Source organism: Pantherophis guttatus, chromosome 6, assembly GCF_059756535.1.
Source record: "Pantherophis guttatus breed Tessera chromosome 6, ASM5975653v1, whole genome shotgun sequence".
In the NCBI taxonomy this organism is placed as follows: Eukaryota; Metazoa; Chordata; class Lepidosauria; order Squamata; family Colubridae; genus Pantherophis; species Pantherophis guttatus.
In genome coordinates, this window is record NC_142068.1 from 71,852,658 (window position 1) to 71,861,770 (window position 9,113).

The 9,113-nt window shown below is 46.8% G+C and overlaps 1 long non-coding RNA gene across 1 annotated transcript; it reads right to left on the minus strand.

The window, feature by feature from the left end:
• Positions 1-1,224: 1,224 nt before the first annotated feature.
• Positions 1,225-5,922, minus strand: LOC132709788 (uncharacterized). Its single transcript, XR_009620780.2, has 3 exons — positions 5,837-5,922; positions 1,571-1,644; positions 1,225-1,426 (listed from the first exon to the last, which is right to left on the minus strand). It is a non-coding gene; the product is annotated as an uncharacterized LOC132709788 (long non-coding RNA).
• Positions 5,923-9,113: the final 3,191 nt, after the last annotated feature.

Here is a 9,113-nt window from a genome sequence, read left to right on the forward strand (position 1 = left end):
ACACCAGATCGTAATGCACCACCTGCAAAAATGCGAAAATTTCCAAATGTAGCCCTGCCCTCTTACAGCTCTCCTGATGTTCAACTGTTGTCTCTCAATGTCAGGCATAAATGCTCTGCCCGTGCCAGGGATCAGCTATAGCGCAGTAGTGCAGGGGTTAACCCAGACTCCCACCTGGTCAGCTCCTCCCATAGACCCCTCCTTACCTGAATCCCCGCCCACAGGTATAAAAGGTGGGCACACTCCCCCATGTCCCAGTTCCTGATGTATCCAAGCGATGATGTGATGAACCTGCAAATAAAAGAGATATATTTTACTTGATGACTCAAGTCTCTTCATTGGGCCTGATCCACCATCCCTCGTAACAAAATGGTAGCAGAGGATGGTTGGTAAGGCCCAAAGATCCCAAGCCACAAGACAAGGACCCATACCTACCTGCAGAATGGCGACACCCCCGAAGCAACGGGAAGGCAACCCACCGGACACGCCAGGGAAAGCAGGATCCTCAACCACCCCCAAAACCACCGCAACGGAAGAAAAGGGGGAGATCCAGAAAGGGAAAAGGGGCCACCACGACGACCAAGAAGGAGAAGAGCTGCGACTCGACGTCCTGCAGCTGTTGAAGGAGAGAGCCGGCGACAAAAACCTCCTTACCGACCTGCGGAGCTTCATACTCGATCGCGAGGCGGCAAGGAGCAAAGAAGGCTCGGACTCAGAACTCGAGGAGCTGGACTCGGTGAGTGGATCGCCCAAAAGGGCACTTCCAATGGCCACCGAGCCCCAAAGCCCCGCTCTAAATTTGAAACGGTGGCCATCTTTGTCCACGTGCTCGGACAAGATGGCCGACCTGCAACCAATCGAAAGCAAGAGTTCAAAATGGCCGGTGCGCGAAAAATGCCGGACCATGAACCACGAGGAAAGTGACCGGGGAGAGGGGACCGAATCCGACTCTGACCCCTGGTACACCCCCAGCGAGCGGCAAGTGGATAGGGCCATGAAGACCCTTGCCGCCGCCTTCGGCCCAGGCCTCAAAATTACAAAAGAGAAGCCGGAGAGGCCAAAACAAAAGGGAAGGCGAGGAGAGGGGCAACGAAGCACCCACCCGAGAGCCACCGACGCCCGTGCCAGCCCGTCAGCCCACCTACGCACCCCAGGGACACCGCGCCTCCGATCGCCCAGGCCGCACACCCCGGACCGCGCAGACTGGGGCAGCTACTTACAGCCATCACCGGAGCCTCAACGCCGCCAGGATCTTCACTCCGGAGAAGCAGCCGCTGGACGACGCCCCCCGGAGCACACCTGGACCCCCAAGTCCGAAGCCGAGGCCTACCCGACCGGCAGAGGCCTCTACAGCGGAGCCGCGATGAACAGGTCCTTCCTCGGCGACGGCGGAGCTGAAATGGACTTCGCGCATGCGCTCTTCCGCCTAGAAGAAGAAAAAAAAAATTACAAAGCGGGACTTTTAAACTACCGGCAAGCGTTCCCATGCCTTACTGCTGCTATAGGCACATAAGGAACCATGGACAGCAGCCAGCAGTAAGTAACTTTACTAATAGTGCTGGAAACTTACCAGTAGACTTTCCCAAGTTGAGGATGGATGGGGGCAATATCCTAGAGTGGTCACAGCAGCTCCAGGTGGTGTTTCTGAAAGAAAACATGTCTCATTTTATTAATGACCCCCCAGAGAGGCCATGGACTTTAGAGCTGGATTGCATGCACCATAAGGCATTCTACCTTTTAATTGCCAGTATTTCCCCCACAATTTACCACTGTATTGGCCATAACCTCACAGTATCCGAAATTATAGGGAAAATGTTTGGATTGTTTTATAGTGAGAGTGTGTCCACCACCACACAAATTTCCAAAGACTTCTTTTCCGCCAGACTTAAGCCAGGGACCCCCATGAGTGAGCACCTAGTGTCCTTAAGCAGCACCAGAGCAGAGCTACACCTTAGGGGAGAAGTTATTTCCGACCAAATCATGAAGAGTGTGATAATCAACTCTTTAGATCACTCATGGAATAACTTCCTGACACACTTAGACACCGTCAGTCTAGGGATGCTGTCCGTGGAGAGGCTATCCAACAGGCTTATCGCAGAAGATAATCTGAGGAGGAGCCGCCCCGGCCCTCCCAGAGAACACAAAAGTGAGAAGAGAGTAGTCTTCCAAGAGAAACAACATAACACCCCCGAGTGCTACATCTGCGGGTCGAGGGGACACATCAAAAGGGACTGCCCCAAGAACTATAAGGAGAGAGGCAGGCCAGAGCATAGGTACAGACAAACAGAAAGGCACACATCCGAAGAAAGGTATAGGCGTAGAGACTCACCCATCCCCAGGGATAAGAGGGGAAACAGGGACAGTTCACGCGACAGCAGGACAGGGTCCCTATATGGGATAGGGGAGCACACACACACCACACACCAAGACAAAGACACCAGCTCTTGGCTCCTAGACTCGGGGGCCTCCAACCACACCACATACAATCAGAAACTACTCTCATCATTCAAGAGAGAGGATTTTTCTATCAAAGTTGCAGACCAAAACCAGGTTAGAGTAACAGGCAAAGGGACAATTACATTACCAGGCGTAGGGAAAATAGAGGGGGTACTATTAGTCCCGGAGATACCCCACAACATCCTGGCCGCAGTAAAGCTTAGCAAGGAATCAGGGGTTGAGATGATATTCACAAAAGGCAACGTCAAGGTTAGCAAGGACGGGAAAGATATAGGAAGAGTAACCATTAACCAAGGGTTACCCTACATAACTTTCTATGAGGATTACGCCCACAGCACAAACACCAGTTCAGAGAACGCAGAAGACACTGACCAAGGCAGGACTGAAGGTGAACAGATAGGCGGGAGAGAGGTAGATAACGATGGTAACACGACACCAGAAACACAACACAACAAACACACCCAAAAGAGACCATCAATAGGCAAACCAATGCATGACAACTGTGCCCATCTGCTGCATCGCAAGCTTGGACACGCCAGTTTTCCCGTGATACAGAAAATGGCCAATTGTACCGAGGGTGCCATAATAAAAAACTGTGAAAACTACCTCGAGTGCTCGGTGTGCAAGTGTTCAAAACTGAAGGTAAAACCCAGACCCAAGAAGTCGTTACGCGCCGCCAACCAAATATTCGACTTAGTACACATGGACCTGGTAGGGCCCCTAAGGCCATCCATAAATTATAAGAAAAGGTACTTCCTCACCATAGTGGATGACCATAGTCGATATGGCTTCGTCTACACATTAAGAAAAAAGGATGAGGCCTTCCAAAAATTCAAAGAGTTTTATAAAAGAATAGAAACCCAAAACAACAAACAGATCAAACAGATCATGACCGACAGAGGGTCTGAGTTTCTATCTAAGGACTTCTCACATTGGCTCAGGTCCAAAGGCGTGATTCACTTTACGTCGTCCCCGTTTTCCGCCTTTCAGAACGGGGTCGCAGAACGACGGAACTCCACACTGCAAACGATGGTCAGGTGCGCCTTAGAGGACGCGGGCATTGGCCAACACTTCTGGTCTGAAGCCCTGGTCTACTCCAACTATACATTAAATAGAACATGGTCCAGTGTGATAGACAAAACGCCCTACGAGGTCATGTATAACAAGAAGCCACAGATAGCACACCTACATGTGTTCGGTGTAACGGCTGATGTACACATACCCAAGCAGTTACGCAAGAAAGGGGATAAGGTGTCCAGAAGGCTCAGGTTTATGGGATACGAGCCAGGAACCAAGGGCTTCAGGTTTGTGGACAGTAATAATAGGTTTGTGATCTCTAGAACAGCGGCATTCCATGAGCAAGCCAATTGGTCCAGATTACACCTAAATGAGGTACCCACCGAGCGGGAGGATAGTCCAATCGAGCAAACCCAAAACAAAAACGAGACAGCGAGTAGACAGGAAGGGAGCAGGCCCAAGCCCGACCTCCAAGGCATCAAGGTTGAGGGATGGAAAGAGAATCATCCCAAGATAAGTGTCGAATCACTGACACAAAGAGAGGCCAGATATCTGCATGACACTGAGCAGGCAGCAACCAGGCCTGTCAGGTCAACCAGAAACCATCTGCCAAAAAGGTTGAATGATTACGTGATGCACGTGCACACAAACCACGTTACGCCAAACTCCTACGAAGAGGTACTGAGACTACCCCAGGGGGAGAGGGCAAAGTGGGAGTTAGCCATGGCCAAAGAACTGGACAGCCTGAGGAAGCTGGAGGTATACACCCCCACCAAAGTCCCAGAGGGCAAGAACACAATAGGCACCCGGTGGATATTCAAAGTCAAGAACCTAGAGGGCGGCCAAAGCCTATACAAGGCAAGATTAGTTGCCCAGGGGTTTGCCCAAAGGTTTCCGGAGGACTACACAGACACCTATTCGCCCACCGTAAGAACAGAGAGCGTCAAAAGCGCCTTGGTCATCGCATCCTTGCTAGGGCTGGAAGTGCACCAGTTCGATGTGCAGACCGCCTACCTGCACGCCAAACTAGACAAAGAGATATACATCAGAGCCCCCCACAGCAAAGAAACCAACAGAGGAGACACCTGGTTACTCCATAAGAGCCTGTATGGACTAAAACAATCAGGCAAACGATGGTACGAATGCCTGGTAGAGGCCCTGAAGTCTATGGGATTCACGGCGACCATAGCTGACAACTGTTTCTTCACCAGGAAAGAGGGGGACTCACCAGAATACATCCTAGTTTACGTGGATGACATTCTATACATCAGCAAACACGAAGCCAACCGCAACACCTTCGCCAGCAGGCTAAGCAAGCATTTCACCCTAAAATACCTTGGGAGGATAAACCGATACCTGGGAGTACAAGTCAACCAGACACCAAAAGGTTTCCAACTGTCGCAGAAAGAGAAGATAGAAGAGTTACTCCATAAGTGCAACATGGCAGACGCCAAGGGATGTGATTCACCCATGCAGGCGGACTTCCTAAAAAACATGTATGATGAATCACCCGAATTTGGAGACAATACGCTGTACAGGTCAATCATAGGCTCCCTCCTGTATATCGCTAACTGGACAAGACCAGACATTGCTCTATCCGTTAATTTGCTATCCAGGCACGTGAGCAAACCCACCACATACCACTGGGACGCAGTGAAAAGGGTGCTAAGATACCTGAAACAGAGTGCCAATGCATGCTTAACCCTAGAGCCTGAAAAATCCGAAGAACCCATCCTCTCATGCTACGCTGATGCTGACTGGGCCGGAGACGCCAAAGGCCGCAAAAGCACATCTGGGTACATATTCTACTTAAATAACTGCCCGGTGCATTGGTACTCAGGCAAACAAATCCTGGTGGCAACTTCAACTACTGAAGCTGAATACATATGCCTCTCCAAAGCCGCCAACAACCTCATCTGGTTCGACGACCTACTTGCCAGCGTGTGGAGAGAACCAGCTTACCCAATAAATATCTACGAAGATAACAAAGCCGCCATAGAGATATCCATGTCCGACGCTGTAGGGCAAAGGTCAAGGCACATAGACATAAAGTATAAGCACGTTAGACAGCTCTCCAGAATTGGTTTCATAAAGGCCATACACTGCGATACAGAAGAACAGACCGCAGACATACTCACGAAACCCCTACAGGGCAAGCAACACTCACACTTAGTTTCCAAGCTCAACATTCACCCCAGGGTACCAACTAGTCAGTCAGGCCTACAGACACGGGTCAGGCATTTAGAGGGGGATTTGTCAGGCATAAATGCTCTGCCCGTGCCAGGGATCAGCTATAGCGCAGTAGTGCAGGGGTTAACCCAGACTCCCACCTGGTCAGCTCCTCCCATAGACCCCTCCTTACCTGAATCCCCGCCCACAGGTATAAAAGGTGGGCACACTCCCCCATGTCCCAGTTCCTGATGTATCCAAGCGATGATGTGATGAACCTGCAAATAAAAGAGATATATTTTACTTGATGACTCAAGTCTCTTCATTGGGCCTGATCCACCATCCCTCGTAACACTCAAGGAGGATACTTGGCCAGCCTCATGCTTGATGTCTCCCACCTTGGCAGCTTTAAGACTTGTGGACTTCAACTCCCAGAATTCTCCACAATTCCCCAGAATGGGCTCGGCGGGAGTTGAAGTCCAAACGTTGTAAAAGAGCCACAATTGCCCAGCCCTGGGCTAGGGTAGGCTGACGCCGCGCGGATGGGAGGAGGGGCGGTCGACCCAGCAATTAAGTTGTGGTTTGGAGGTATATATGGGGGAAATTATTTGGTTTATTATTATTGATAGATATAATTAATTGATTTGTAAGAAATTGGATTGCATGGAAATAATTGGAATATTCATGTTCATATTGATTAATATACAAAAAAGATAGTTATATAACTAATTGATTTATATTAAAATGTTGAATTTGTATTAAACAACTGTATTACATAATTACATAATTAACCAATGTGAGGATGGATATAAAAATAGATGACAATGGGAAGGGGTATAATATAGAATAGAAGGGAAAAATTGAATTTGATTAAGATTAGAGATGAGGATGAAGGGTAATATTGGTTTTTTTAAAAAATAGATGAGGAATAAATATGGCAAAAAGGAAATATAGAAATTGTAAATTTAATTGAAATGACTAAACGCTGTTTAAATTTGTGAACCAGCCAAATATTCTGTTCAAAGAAAATACATTGTATGTTTGTATGTGTGTTTCTAATTACTGCTATTTATTCATATTTGTTCTCTTTTATTCTTTAAAGTTTAACAATTCATTCTTTATCTTAATATCTTTATATTTGTTTGGGGTTGGCTTTCTTCCCGTTCAACTTTTTTATTGTACAGCAATCTTTCTCCTCAAACCTACCACCTCTCTCTTTTCTTTCCTTCTTACTTTCTCTTCCCCCCACCCTCTTTTTCTCCTCCCTACTTCCTCTTCCTTTCTCCTCCTCCTCCTCTCTTCCTCCCTCTCTTACCCTCACTCCTACTCTAATTTCTCTTCCTTCATCCCTCTCTATTGCTGTATCCTTTAATGCATATGGACTACTCAGAGGGCTGAAAAAGTTATTTTTGACTGGTCCTCACACTTTTGACCAGTCCTCGAACTTACGACTGTCCTCACATTTTACATTTTTGCCCTATCTTGTCATCATGGTGAAGAGAAGCAGTTGTGAAATGAGTGACATGGTTGTTAAGAATGCTGCATGGGCATAAATATGAGGATGGTCATAAGTGTGAGGACCAGTCAAAAGTGCGAGGACCTGTCAGAAATGACTTTTTTCAGCCCTCTGGTTGGTCCTTTTGTGCATATGGACTACTCAGAGGGCTGAAAAAGTTATTTTTGACTGGTCCTCACACTTTTGACCAGTCCTCAAACTTACGACTGTCCTCACATTTTACGTTTTTGCCCTATCTTGTCACCATGGTGAAGAGAAGCAGTTGTGAAATGAGTGACATGGTTGTTAAGAATGCTGCATGGGCATAAATATGAGGATGGTCATAAGTGTGAGGACCAGTCAAAAGTGCGAGGACCTGTCAGAAATGACTTTTTTCAGCCCTTTGGTTAGTCCTTTTGTGCATATGGACTACTCAGAGGGCTGAAAAAGTTATTTTTGACTGGTCCTCGCACTTTTGACCAGTCCTCGAACTTACGACTGTCCTCACATTTTACGTTTTTGCCCTATCTTGTCACCATGGTGAAGAGAAGCAGTTGTGAAATGAGTGACATGGTTGTTAAGAATACTGCACGGGCATAAATGTGAGGATGGTCATAAGTGTGAGGACCAGTCAAAAGTGTGAGGACCTGTCAGAAATGACTTTTCAGCCCTCTGAGTAGTCCCTATACACATAGCCATGGCCACCCGGTCACATGACCAGCTAGCCACGCCCACCCAGTCACATGGCCTCCAAGCCACGCCCACACAATAAGTCACGCCCACAATGGTGTCCTTCTTACCAATGTTAAAATCTGTTCACCTTACCCTATACACATAGCCATGGCCACCCGGTCACATGGCCAGCTAGCCACGCCCACCCAGTCACATGGCCAGCTAGCCACGCCCACCCAGTCACATGGCCAGCTAGCTACGCCCACAAAATAAGCCACGCCCACAATGTCCCTCTTTACCAATATTAAAATCTGGTCACCTTAGTTTAAAAGTTACAATAATTCTCACTGGTTTAAAAAGAAAAAAAAAGATAAATCAACCAGTCACACTAGTCTGAGCACAAATCAACATATATTTTTTTTATCTAAGAAGTACATATTTAAAAGGAAGATAATCATTACTTAAATTTCATGGAACTGAGTCATGCAAAGCTTAAAGGAAAGAGGTTGGATGTCTTTAGCAAAAGAGCAATAAAAACACATAATGCAGCATTCAGTGTAGTTTAAATGTCCTTTATTGGAGCAGCCCATCCCTATAATTGTTAAGCATTAGAGGATTTCTTAGCATTTCTCTGAATCTGGCCCAGACATATAACAGGGGGTGCCTAAAATAATAGTAGAGAATTTTAGGTATCTTCTTAAAGAGTAAAATCCAATGAGGTTCTCTTCCTGCAACTGAACTCCTTCCAATAAAATTGGGAAGGGGGTAGTTGTTCATTTTAACCCCTCACAATTCCTACTACTTGGTTTACTCAGGAGGATCCTTAATCCACCAGAGGTAGTTTTTGAGACCATCTGGGACAATTACAGGAGAGTAAAGAATTGCCCTTCTTCCACTATTTCTGTTGGAAGTAGTCCAACCTATGAAGGGGCTGTATTTCGCCCATATGTATTGATGGAAATCAATTAGAAGACCAAGCAGAACGCCATTTTTAAAATGTATTCCAATTCTTCATCAGGTCTGATCTCACAGGAGAAAAAAATAAAGGAGAAACCGAGAACAATAGAAATACCCTGATCCTTGTAATATTTTAAATAAGAGTTCAAAATAAGAGTATTATTCAAGTGCCCACTTCACACACAATGGTGAACAGACCTTGTGCTACCTACAGGTAGAAAATGTGGCTCCTTTTATGACTATGAGGTCACATCCTTCTTTGCAATCAATTTTCAGATACTTCTAAGAAGGTCAGGAAAGTTTTATGAATAGCTATGCCTAGAGAAGACAGCTGATCTTCACATTT